Here is a 12,530-nt window from a genome sequence, read left to right on the forward strand (position 1 = left end):
GCTCATGCTAGAGATGGAGAGGAACAAGCGTGAGTCTAATCGTTTGTTGGCACGTATCGAGGAGAACACCGCACATCAGTTCAAAGGGTCTGCTACCATTCATGATTTCATTCGCTTGCACCCACCTACTTTTCATCATTCCATCGAGCCACTCGATGCAGATGACTGGCTCCGTAGCATCACCCATAAGCTGCGTTCTGCGAACGTAGCTGAAGATGATAAGGTCACTTATGCCACATACCACCTGGAAGGTCCTGCTAGTCTTTGGTGGCAGAACTATGAGGCTATGCTTCCAGTTGGCCAGATTCCTACCTGGAAGGATTTCACTGAGGCTTTTCGCGAGCATCACATTCCCCAGGCCCTCATTGATTGCAAGAGAGAAGAGTTCTGTAGTTTCACCCAGAGTAAGATGGCTGTTGATGCTTATAGCAGAGGATTCGAGAACCTTGCCCGCTATGCCACAGAAGAAGTGTCCACGGACGCCAAGAAGCAGGCTAGGTTCCGGAAGGGTCTCAACCCCAAGTTGTGTCGTTATCTCCACCTGCATCATTGTGATACATTCCAAGCCCTTGTGAACAAGGCCATCAATGCAGAGACAGCTCAGCTCACTTACGAGGAGTCTCGTAAGCACACCCGTGATTTGGGATCTTCCTCTGGCTCTAGTTCCCAGAAACGCCGGATTTGGGTTCCAAACTCCGCTCTTCCTTCCGGTTATACACCGAGGTCATCCTATGTGGTGCCTTCCCCAGCTCAGTCGTATGTTCCACCCAGGCCTACTGGTAGACCGCTTGTCAGTGCGGGTCCCCGTCCAACCTCAGGGACTTGCTTCACATGCGGGAAGCCAGGACACTATCCACGTGATTGCTCTCAGACTAGTTATGCCCCACCCCAGCTCGAGAAGACTGTTGGCTGTATTAAGCCATCACGCAAGATGATCAGTGTCAAGTCAGCCCCCACTGAACGTGGACGTGTGCATCACGTCTCAGCTAAAGACGCTCATGATGATCCAGATGTCGTTCTTGGTACACTCCTTGTCAATTGTCACCCAGCATCAGTTCTATTCGATACTGGAGCATCTCACTCCTTCATTTCTGAAGGCTATGCTCGTTTGCACGACATGTCATTTTGTGATATGCCAACTCCGCTTGAAATCCAAACCCCAGGGTCTAGATGGCAGACCACCAGAATCAGCCATGGTAACGAAATTCTTGTTGATAGACTTGTATTCCTTGCATCACTTGTAGCCCTCAAGTCTTCAGATATTAACATCATCTTGGGTATGGACTGGATGACAGCTCATCATGCCAAGATTGATTGTTACACAAGATCTGTTCAACTTACACACCCATCTGGCAAGATAGTCACCGTCTCCACTAGAATTGCAAAGCGTCAACTCTATTCTCTTAATGCCAGCCCTCTTCCAGACCTTGAAGATATCCCGGTAGTCCGTGACTTTCCGGATGTCTTTCCAGAGGAACTGCCAGGTGTTCCACCTGACAGAGATGTAGAGTTCGTCATAGATCTTATCCCAGGAACAGCTCCAATCTCCCGGAGACCTTACAAGATGGCACCCTTAGAACTAGCCGAGCTTAAGAAACAACTCGATGAGTCCTTGCAAAAGGGTTTCATCCGTCCTAGTTCTTCTCCTTGGGCTTGCCCCGTCCTCTTTGTCAAGAAGAAAGACGGTACGGACCGGATGGTCGTTGATTATCGTCCCGTTAATTTGGTCACGATAAAGAACAAGTATCCGCTCCCCAGGATCAACGACCTGTATGATCAGCTCGCTGGATCCTCAGTCTTCTCCAAGATGGATTTGAGGTTAGGATACCACCAAATCAAGATCAGAAATGGGGACATTCCCAAGACAGCTTTTGTTACTCGTTATGGTCAGTACGAGTACACCGTCATGTCCTTTGGCCTAACCAATGCCCCAGCCACATTCTCCCGCCTGATGAACTCGATCTTCATGGAGTACTTAGATAAGTTCATCATGGTTTACCTCGATGATATTCTTATTTACTCGAAGAACGAGGAAGAGCATGCCGAACATCTTAGACTTGTTTTAGAAAAACTCAGAGAACACCGCCTTTATGCCAAGTTCTCCAAGTGTGAATTTTGGTTGCCAGAAGTGACCTATCTAGGCCACGTAATCTCTGGTAAGGGCATTGCTGTCAATCCCGAGAGAGTTCAGGCTGTTCTCGATTGGACTCCACCTGAGACCGTTAAACAAGTTAGGAGTTTCCTTGGTCTAGCCAGCTATTGTCGCCGCTTTGTTGAAAACTTCTCCAAAGTAGCCAAACCCCTCACGGAACTTCTCAAGAAAGATAAAAAGTTCGGGTGGTCCCCACAGTGTGAGTACAGTTTTCAGGAACTGAAAAGACGCCTGACTTCTGCTCCCATACTTGTGCCACCGGATTTCACTAAAGACTTTATTATCTACTGCGACGCCTCACGACAGGGACTAGGTTGCATTCTTATGCAGGATCGTCATGTGATTGCCTATGCATCTCGACAATTGCATCCACATGAGGAGAATTATCCTACACATGATCTAGAGCTTGCAGCCGTAGTCTATGCACTCAAGACCTGGCGACATTACCTCCTTGGTAAACGTTGCGAGATCTACACCGATCACCAGAGTCTCAAGTATATCTTCACCCAACCAGATTTGAACCTTAGGCAAAGACGTTGGCTGGAGTTAATCACAGATTATGATCTAGGGATTACCTACACCCCAGGCAAAGCCAATGTCATGGCTGATGCTCTAAGCCGTAAATCCTATTGCAACAATCTCATGTTGCAGCAAGGCCAACCACTTCTCCATGAGGAATTCTGTAAGCTTAACCTTCACATAGCTCCTCGCGGATTCTTTTCTACCCTGGTGGCGAAACCTGATCTTGAAGATCGGATTATCGCTGCTCAAAAGCAAGACACAGGAATTTCTCGGATCAAGAGAAACATTAAGAAGGGAGTTGGTGGATGTTTCTCTATGGATGATCGTGGTGTTGTTTTCTTTGAGAATCGCTTGGTGGTTCCCAAGAATCAACATCTGCGACAATTGATCCTTAAGGAGGCGCATGAATCTCCTCTCACGATTCATCCCGGTAGTGCTAAGATGTATCAGGACCTACGCCAGAGGTTCTGGTGGACTAGGATGAAGAGAGAAATCGCTGAGTTCATTGCTAAATGTGACGTATGTCGTCGCGTTAAGGCAGAGCATCAAAGACCTGCTGGCACCCTTCAGCCTTTAGCTATTCCTGAATGGAAATGGGATAAAGTTGGTATGGACTTCATTACCGGTTTTCCCAGGACCAAGAGAGGGAATAATGCTATCTTCGTAGTCATTGATCGTCTCTCCAAAGTGGCTCACTTCCTTCCTGTTCGAGAGAGTATCACTGCTAGTCAGCTTGTTGACTTATACATTTCTCGAATAGTATCACTTCATGGTGTTCCACTAGAGATCAATTCAGACCGTGGCAGTCTTTTCACTTCTCATTTCTGGGAGAGTTTCCAAACTGCCATGGGAACCCATCTTTCTTTCAGTACCGCTTTCCACCCTCAGTCGAGTGGTCAGGTGGAACGGGTCAATCAAATTCTCGAAGACATGCTCAGAGCTTGCGTTATCTCATTCGGTATGGATTGGGAGAAATGTCTTCCTTTCGCCGAGTTTGCTTATAACAATAGCTACCAATCCAGCCTCAAGCAAGCTCCTTTTGAGGTTCTCTATGGACGAAGATGTCGAACACCTTTGAACTGGTCAGAAACCGGTGAAAGACAATTCTTTGGACCGGATATGATCCAGGAGGCAGAAGAGCAAGTTCGCATCATTCGTGAGAATTTGAAAACAGCCCAGTCTCGTCAGAAAAGTCAGTACGATCGTCATCATAAGGATGTGACTTATGAAATTGGCGACCAAGCCTACCTTCGGGTTACTCCTTTGAAGGGTACCCATCGTTTCGGTATCAAGGGCAAGTTGGCTCCTCGTTACATTGGTCCTTTTCGTATTCTCGCTAAACGAGGAGAGGTTGCCTACCAATTGGAACTACCTCCACATCTTTCTCGAGTTCATGATGTCTTCCACGTCTCTCAACTCAGGCGTTGCTTCTCGGATCCCATCCGCAGAGTGGACCATGAAACGCTTGATCTCCAAGATAACCTCACATACCGAGAGTACCCAGTTCGCATTCTTGATCAAGCAGAGCGTGTCACTCGACGTCAGAACATCAAGTTTCTCAAAGTTCAGTGGTCTCATCATTCCGAGAGAGAGGCTACTTGGGAGCGAGAAGATCGTCTTCGACTGGAGTACCCCGCTTTCTTTCCGACGACCCCTGAATCTCGGGACGAGATTCTTTCAAGTGGGGGCGAGTTGTCACATCCCTAGTCTGGTATGACTTAGGCTAGCTAGCTAATTGTGCATCATATTTAAATTTCATTTAAATTTGAAATGAGGATTGGTGGAACCCTCAGAATCATTTTTGAAAATGACCCAAATAAAAATTTCTCCAAAAGGGTCCAAGAAAATGCTCATGATGCCCTCTAAAAATATTGGACAGAGATAAAAATCAAAACAATATTTTTAGGAGCTCATGGATATTTATTTTGGCCATTTGGATTAATTCGATAAATATTTGCATTGGAAATATATTTCTATATATATGAAATATGGTCCAAAAATTATGCCAATTATAAAAGAGCTCTGGAATAATACCATTAGCCCCTACAAAAATTGGCATAATAAAATTAAATGATTTAATATATTTATTAAATCAAACAAATGTCAGAAAAAAATAGAAAAAAACAGAAATAAAAGAAGGAGGGGCTTACCTGGGGCTTCCCCTGTGCAGCCCAGCCGCAGCAGGCCGGCCCAGCCAACAGGCGGCCCAGCCCACCTGGCCCCCCTCCTCTGTCGTCTTCCTCCCCGACAGGGGAACGACGTGTGCCCGACGCTCGCCAGCACGCGCGCGCGCCACCTCCCCCCCTGCTGGCCACCTCCTGCTTCCCCGGACTCCCTCGATGCCCCGGACGAAGCCACGCAGCTGCCCTGCACCGCTCTCACTCTCCCTCGCCCTCCTCTTCTCCCCCTGCTCTCTCTCCCTCTCACCCGAGAACCACCGCCGCCGCCGACGGGCATCACCGTAGCCACCGCCTCTCCCTCGCCTCCCCGTCGTCCCCAGGAGCTCCGCCTCGTCGCCAGCTACCTCCTTGCCGAGCCACGCAAGCCGGAGTGCCCCGTGGAGCCGTCGCCATTGCCAAATTCGACTCCGGCCGCCGTGGATCCTCGCCGGCGATTCGGGAGCTACCGGGCATCCCCGACCTCGCCCTCGCGCTCGCTGGTTCCGCGGTGAGCCCCCGCACCGAACCCCCTCCTCCCCGTGTCCGTTTGCACCGTCTAGGCCTTAGCTCCGCCATGGCCGAAGCTCGCCTCCGCTCGAGCTTGTCGCCGGCGTTGCTCGGGCGACATTTTGGCCACGCCAGTGCACCTAGCACTCTCGCCGCACCTCGTAGTGCCCCGCGAGCGCTTTAGTTCGCTCGTTTGCACGCTGCAGCCGCGTCCCCGAACACAGCCGAGCACCGGCCGCCGCCGCAAGCTTGCTCCGGCGAGCTCCGGCGCCCCCGCAGCCCCCCCATCAGCTCCCCTGGTTGCGGACGAAGACGGGCTACGCCCCGGTGGTCTTCGCGCGATCAAACGCTGTCTGTAACGCAAGTCCGGCGAGTCGCCGCCGCGCTAATGGTCGCCGCCGGCCAGAACTCCGGCGGGCTGACGTGGCTTAGTTAATTAGTCACTAACCCCCCACCTACTGACGCTGACAAGTGGGCCCCAGGGCTTAGTCAAAGCTAACCAGCCCAGGTTTGACTCGGGGTTAACCCCAGTGTCACTGACGTGTGGGTCCCACACGTCAGGTTTGACCCTGGACAGCCGCGTTGACCCGCTGACGTCGTGCTGACGTCATGCTGGCGCAGTATATAAATTCTGGATTTAATTAAATCAGGAAATTCCAGAAATTGTTTTAAACTTCAAAAATTTATAGAAATTCAACCGTAGCTCAGATTAAAATAATTTATATATGAAAAATTATCAGAAAAATGCAATCTTTCCATCTGTACTAGTTTCATGCATGAGAAACCAACTTATACATGCTGAATATGAGGAAACACATTATGGCATATATAAGAGACCTAATTTAGAAATGCATTTGAACCTTTGGTTCAAATGGACTTCAAACCAATTGAACACTAGTTGCATTAGCTCAACAGCATCACATCTACATGCCATGTTCATGCATCATATTGTTGCATATGATTGTGTATTGATTGCCGGCACCGTTCCTTCTCGATAGGTCCTGCTCCGGAGACGTTCCAGAGTACCTGTTTGTGAAGCAGTGCCTCCCTTGTTGATTTACCAGGCAAGCAAACCCCCTTGTTCATTCGATAAAACCCTACTCTCTCGCTCCTGCTCTCAGTTATTGCATTAGGACAACAACGGTTCATCTGCTACTTTGTGCTGCGGTAGTTGAACCCATTCCTCTGCATGACCTGTCATTGCCACAGTAAATAGTTGAAACCCACTGGCATGTGTAGGAGTTGATTGAAGCCACTGATGTGTTCCTACCATGCTATGCCTGCTATTGCTTAGAGTTGTGTCAGGTCTGATTCATTGGGAATGAATTGGAGTGTTACGATATGTTCTGATGCTGAGAGTGAAGTGTGTGAACACGATTTGGTAAAGGTAGCGGTGAGAGGCCATGTAGGAGTACATGGTGGGTTGTCTCACTGGAACCGTCCTTAAGCCCTGAGTTCTGTGTATGTTGTCCAATGACTCGATACTACCACACATTGGGCTCCGGGCGCTCCAAGCCCTCTCGACTTATTAACCAACTTGATCTCTGTCCAGGAGTCGCAACTAGCTTCTGGTGTTTGTAGGTAGTGCTATTTTTCTACCAAGTGGCACCCGGCAGGGTGGGCTTGGGACAGACTAGGCACACGTGGCCCGGTGTACCGAGTGGCACCCGGTCGGTGGGCTCGGGAACCCTGTACACATCGTTTGGGGCCGTAAGCGACACCCCGGCCGGATCTCCTTGCGGATGGAACCCGAATAGGCGATAAACCTGGACTAGAGTCTTGTGTGGTTAGTCAGGTCGTGGCCGACACCCTCGCCAGGCTTCCGCTTGAAGGTTGCCGAGATACACGACGTGTACATGGCGGTAAGTGGCGAGAGCATGTGTGAAGAAGTACACCCCTGCAGGGTTAACATGATCTATTCGAATAGCCGGGTCCGCGGTTATGGACTTCTTGGATGCTTACATGGTACATAGACAACTTGAAGTGGATACCCTAAAATGCTCAAGACAAGTGTGAGTGCTATGGATGGCCTTCTCGTAGGGAGACGGGGATGAGTCCATAGTAGTGTATTGTGTGGTGATTAGTGGACTCGTGTACGTTGTTTCACCTCCAGAGTTTCTGGTAGTCGTAGAACAGGATAGCCACAGAGTCAAAGCTGGCTTGCTGCAACTAAACCCCACATTACCCTCTTGATACAAATGCATGTATGACAGGATCTGATGTAAGTCTTGCTGAGTACCTTTGTACTCATGTTGCTTTATTTATGTTTTTGCAGCGGAGACTTCGGTCTTACTAGGGTTCTCTTGGACTTCGACTAGTAGCTAGTACCTCAGCTACGATCTTGATCGGATGTTGTAGATAGTCAGGCTCTTCAGCCTTTTTTGATTTGTAGATGTCTGTACCCAGACATGTAATGCTTCCGCTTGTTGCTTGTATGCTCTGTATGATGGGTCTTGTGACCCCTGTTTGCAATAAATGCTGTGATGGCTCTTCTGAGCCTTTATCTATATAAGTTGTTGAGTTATGCTGTGATGCCATGTTGTACAGCACATACTTGCATGTTATGCGTACGTGTAATGTGTATTGCTATGTGTGGGATCTGACTATCTAGTTGTTTATCCTTAGTAGTTCTCTCTTACCGGGAAATGTCTCCTAGTGCTTCCACTGAGCCCTGGTAGTTTGCTACTGCTCCGGAACACTTAGGTAGGCCGGCATGTGTCCTTCTTCGATCCTGTGTCTGTCCCTTTGGGGAAATGTCACGCGATGAATACCGGAGTCCTGCTAGCCCGCTACAGCCCGGTTCACCGGAGTCCTGTTAGCCCAGTGCTACAGCCTGGATTCACTCGCTGATGACCGACACGTTCGATGCTGGGTCATGGATGCCTGTCCCTGTAAGTTAGTGCCACTTTGGGTTTACGACTAGCCATGTCAGCCCGGGCTCTTTATCATATGGATGCTAGCGACACCATCATATACGTGTGCCAAAAGGCGCAAACGGTCCCGGGCAAAGGTAAGTCGACACCCGTGGGGATACCGTGCGTGAGGCCGCAAAGTGATATGAGGTGTTACATGCTAGATCGATGTGGCATTGAGTCGGGGTCCTGACAGAAAGCTCGCGAAGGGAAGATGGTGTGATTCGGATCTAAATCCCCGTCTCTTTTATAAGCAGCTCATTTGCACAGCTAGGGAGGTAAATGAAAAAACACCCTGGCTTTTCGCATTTGTTTGACACGTGGAAGATGGCCATTATTGGGCACAGAAGCCAAGGAGCGCAACATTCACCAGAAGTCGGACACTATTCAATAGGTATATGGAGTTTGGAGAAGAACCCGCCTTGCAATGCCGAAGACAAATCTGCGCACCGGACTTATTGTCATTGAAGCCTGCTTCGGGGGCTACTGAGGGAGTCCCGGATTAGGGGTTGTCCGGATAGCTGGACCATATACTTTGGCCAGACTCCCGGACTATGAAGATACAAGATTGAAGACTTCGTCCCGTGTCCGGATGGGACTTTCCTTGGCGTGGAAGGCAAGCTTGGCGATACGGATCTGTAGATCTCCTCCCATTGTAACCGACTCTATGTAACCCTAGCCCTCTCCGGTGTCTATATAAACGGGAGGGTTTTAGTCCGTAGGACGAAAAACAATCATACCATAGGCTAGCTTCTAGGGTTTAGCCTCTCTGATCTCGTGGTAGATCTACTCTTGTACTACCCATATCATCAATATTAATCAAGCAGGAGTAGGGTTTTACCTCCATCGAGAGGGCCCGAACCTGGGTAAAAACATCGTGTCCCTTGTCTCCTGTTACCATCCGCCTAGACGCACAGTTCGGGACCCCCTACCCAAGATCCGCCGGTTTTGACACGACAGTTATGTTATGGATGAAGAAACTGCTAGAGATTTTCTTGCTTGCAATGATAGATCTGATCTTAAGAAGTTATTAGCTAAGCTAAAACAGAAATCTCTGAATGCTAGAATGAAAATATCTTAAGAAGTTATGACCCTACTTTTGCTACTTCACCTATCTGTGTTACTGATAAGGATTATGATTTCTCTGTCAATCCTGAGATAATTGCTTTGGTTGAATCTGATCCTTTTTATGGCTATGAATCTGAAACTGTTGTGGCACATCTTACTAAGTTAAATGATATAGTCACCCTATTCACTAATGATGAGAAATCTCGCTACTACTATATCCTTAAGATTTTTCCGTTCTCATTAAAGGGTGATGCTAAAACTTGGTTTAATTCTCTTGATCCTGGTTGTGTGCGTAGTCCCCGGGATATGATTTATTACTTCATTGCTAAATATTTTATTGCTCATAAGAAACAAGCTGCCTTGAGGGAAATATATAATTTTGTGCAAATTTAAGAAGAGAGTCTCCCACAAGCTTAGGGGAGGCTTCTTCGATTACTTAATGCTGTGCATGATCATCCTCTTAAGAAAAATGAAATGCTTGACATATTTTATTTGCTACTTCACCTATCTGTGTTACTGATAAGGATTATGAATTCTCTATCGATCCTGATTTAATTACTTTGGTTGAATCTGATCCTTTCTATGGCTATGAATCTGAAACTGTTGTGGCGCATCTTACTAAACTGAATGATATAGCCACCCTATTTACTCATGAGGAAAAAATTCGCTATTGCTAAATTCTTAAATTGTTTCCTTTCTCGTTAAAGGATGATGCTAAGATATGGTTTAATTCTCTTGCTCCTGGTTGTGTGCGTAGTCCCCAGGATATGATTTACTACTTCTCTGCAAAATATTTTCCTGCTCATAAGAAACAAGCTACCTTACGGGAAATATTTAACTTTGTGCAAATTGAAGAAGAGAGTTTTCCACAAGCTTGGGGGAGGCTTATCCAATTACTTAATTATTTGCCTGATCATCCTCTCAAGAAAAATGAAATACTTGATAACTTTTATAATGGACTAACTGATGCTTCCAGAGACCACCTGGATAGTTGTGCTGGTTGTGTTTTCAGGGAAAGTACTGTCGATCAAGCTGAATTTTTATTGAATAATATGTTGACTAATGAAAAAAATTGGACACTTCTTGAGTGAACTACTGAGCCGACTCCTAATACAACTCTGAAGAAAAGAGTTGTTCTATTTCTCAGTCCTGGAGATATGCAAGAGGCAAAGAAATCTATGAAAGAGAAAGGTATTAAACTTGAAGATGTTAAGAATTTACCTCCTATTGAAGAAATACATGGCCTTAATATACCACCTATTGAAGAAACACATGGTCTTGATAACCCGACACAGGTAGTAAAGGTAAATTCTCTCTATAGATATGATAAAGTTGATATCCCGTCAACTAAGTTTGCTAGCCAATGCTTGGATGAATTTGACAACTTTATGGCTAAACAAGAAAATTTCAATGCTTATGTTGGTAGACAATTGAAAAGTAATGGTTTTATGATTGGACACTTGAGTGATTATATGTCTAGAGTTAAGGGTGAACTCAAACTCATTAGTAAACATGCTTCTATGGTTACCACTCAAGTAGAACAAGTGCTTAAGGCTCAGAATGATTTTCTCAACGAATTGAATAATAATAAACATGACTTTGTTGTTAGAGTAGCAACTAGAATGGGTAAAATGACTCGGGAACCTTTGTATCCTGAGGGCCACCCTAAGAGAATTGAGCAGGATTCTTAGAGAAATAATGTAGATGCACCTAGTCCTTCTAAAAAGAAGAAAAAGAAAAATGATAGGACTTTGCATGCTTCTAGTGAACCTGTTGTAGACACACCTGAGAATCCCAATGATATTACTATTTCTGATGCTGAAACACAATCTGGTGATGAACATGAACCTAGTGATAATGTTAATGAAAATGTTCATGTTGATACTCAACCTAGCAATAACAATGCTGTAGAGATTGAACCTACTGCTGATATTGATAACCCACAATTAAAGAATCAACGTTATGATAAGAGAGACTTTGTTGCTAGGAAGCACGGTAAAGAAAGAGAACCATGGGTTCAGAAACCCATGACCTTTCCTCCTAAAACATCCAAGAAAAAGGATGATGAGGATTTTGAGCGCTTTGCTGAAATGATTAGACCTATCTTTTTGCGCATGCGTTTGACTGATATGCTTAAAGTGAATCCTTATGCTAAGTACATGAAAGATATTATTACTAATAAAAGAAAGATAGCGGAAGCTGAAATTTCCACCATGATTGCTAATTATACTTTTAAGGGTGGAATATCTAATAAACTTGGTGATCCAGGAGTACCAACTATACCATGCTCCATTAAAAGAAACTATGTTAAAACTGCTTTATGTGATCTTGGAGCCGGTGTTATTGTTATGCCTCTCTCTTTCTATCGTAGACTTCAATTAAATAAGTTGACACCTACTAAAATTCCTTTGCAAATGGCCGATAAATCAACCGCTATACCTGTCGGTATTTGTGAGGATGTGCCTGTTATGGTTGCAAACATTACTATTTTAATGGACTTTGTTATTCTTGATATTCCCGAGGACGATAGTATGTCGATTATCCTTGGTAGACCCTTTTTGAATACTGCAGGGGCTGTTATTGATTGCAACAAAGGCAATATCACTTTTCATGTTAATGGTAATGAGCATACGGTACACTTTCCGAGGAAACAACCTCAAGTTCATAGTATCAATTCTATTGGAAAAGTTCCATCAATTATTATTGGAGGTTTTGAATTTCCTCTTCCTACTGTCAAGAAGAAATATGATATTATTATTATTGGGGATGTGCATATAACCTAGTGGCATTTTGAAATTTCTCCGATTTCATGCGGTTCGGAATAAGTTTGTTAACAAGACTTGATCAACCTTGTTAGTGGATTCCTTTTGATGAGCATGAGATGGATGAAGTTAGAAGGCACAACCTTATGTACCATTCTTTTACTTTCTGTAATTTATATTAAATAAAGTAAAAATAGTATTTTTTGTCTGTTTTCTGAATTATCCTTGCAATAAAAAATACCCCGAAAATAAAAGTTCTCCAAATGCCCTGAAAATGAAATATAATTTTTTCTAGAATATTTGAGAATATTTGGCACCGAGAACACAGCAGGGGGCAAGCACCTGGCCACGGGCGCGCCCACCCCCCGGGGCGCACCCCCTGCCTCGTGGGCCCCTAGTAACCCCCCTCCACTCATTCCTGCACCCACACACTTCTTCTTCCTCCCAA

Source organism: Triticum aestivum, chromosome 2B (assembly GCF_018294505.1).
Source record: "Triticum aestivum cultivar Chinese Spring chromosome 2B, IWGSC CS RefSeq v2.1, whole genome shotgun sequence".
Lineage (NCBI taxonomy): Eukaryota > Viridiplantae > Streptophyta > Magnoliopsida > Poales > Poaceae > Triticum > Triticum aestivum.